Source organism: Sinocyclocheilus grahami, unplaced genomic scaffold, assembly GCF_001515645.1.
Source record: "Sinocyclocheilus grahami isolate Dianchi unplaced genomic scaffold, SAMN03320097.WGS_v1.1 scaffold998.1, whole genome shotgun sequence".
NCBI classification, from domain to species: domain Eukaryota; kingdom Metazoa; phylum Chordata; class Actinopteri; order Cypriniformes; family Cyprinidae; genus Sinocyclocheilus; species Sinocyclocheilus grahami.
This window is the reverse complement of record NW_015506177.1, coordinates 364,909-366,301: the sequence shown is the minus strand read 5'-3', so window position 1 is coordinate 366,301 and position 1,393 is coordinate 364,909.

Here is a 1,393-nt window from a genome sequence, read left to right as displayed (position 1 = left end):
AATCCACTTCATCCAACGCTGTTTTGTTCTCATCTGTGAGCATGCCCTTGATATATGTATTTTAGGCGTGTAAATGTATAAATGCCTTTATTTTTTTAGTTTTATTTAAATTTGTAGTTAAAACAACTAAAAATAAATGTATTTTAAAGTTTAGAATTAGACAGCCTTTGCACACAGGCTTATGCTGAAAACAGCTAAATGGAACCTCAAGGTTGATCTAGGAAAATGTGTGCAAATGTATAGGGCCCTATTCCTATATTTTGCCTGGGGCCCCCAATTCACTAAATCCGCCCCTGGTCGAAAGCAGTCAAGTCCTCCTTAAACCGCAGCCCCTTGATAGACAGATACTCGTTGTTTTTTGAGTTTTTCCAGGTTAAATCTCTGGCTGTACGGGAAACGAATCTCATGATCTCTTGGTTTCACTCTTCTGCCATCATCCGAAGTTTTAAGCCTGCCCAGACGGTGTGCCACATCCAGACCGTCTGCTACCACCCATTTGTCCACGTCCGAAACTACCGCTTTGCATACTTCCATAACTCTCATTTTCACATTTTCATTAGTTTGTTCGGACAGCCCATACAAACGCAGGCACCATCTGCGGCTGTAACGATCCTGGTCATGAATTTTCGTGTTCATTTCCTTGACCTTTTTTTCCAGGAGAGCATTTGCATTTTTGAGCATTTCGTTTTCTTTCTGCAGAACCGTTACATCATCATGCACTGAGGTAAGATATTTTAGTGCAGCAGCAGCGAGCATGTGAGGAAAATATGAGGAATTAATTCAGACGATTTTGTGAGCTTTTTTGTGCGTTCGTGCGATTGTTTCTGTTTGAGGTGAGAACTGTTGCTGAATGTCAAGTTTAAAAAAAGTTTGAGATTTGTGAGGAGAATCGATCTCAACTTGCTGTTGCCATTTTGTTTCTACACTTTTGACAACTTTGGCAGATTAAATCCGTTAATTTGTTAAAATACACTGAAACAGAGACAGCTAACATTACATTGAATCTAACAGCCTAAGCCACGTGAAACATCCATACATGATAATAAAGCAAAATATTAATTAAATGTGACACTGAAATAATTAAATATCGCTTTGTGGTGCTCTTTATTTGAAGATGTTTTATGGTCATTGTTTGTTTATTACTTCATTTATGGTCATTTATTACTTAATTGCAGTGAATTTAGTTATTAGAAAATCAAACTAATAAAGAGTCTTTTCAGCAGCTCTGCTCATCAATATTAACAGAGCTGCTGAAAAGACTCTTTATTTCACGTCAATAGTTCCTGTTTTCACATAATTTATTATGCTGATGTCTTCAATGAAATGAGCTTTAAGTGGCAAATTACAGGAGATGTTGTGCTGTGAAAACGATCTCAGTTAGTGATGTATTTTT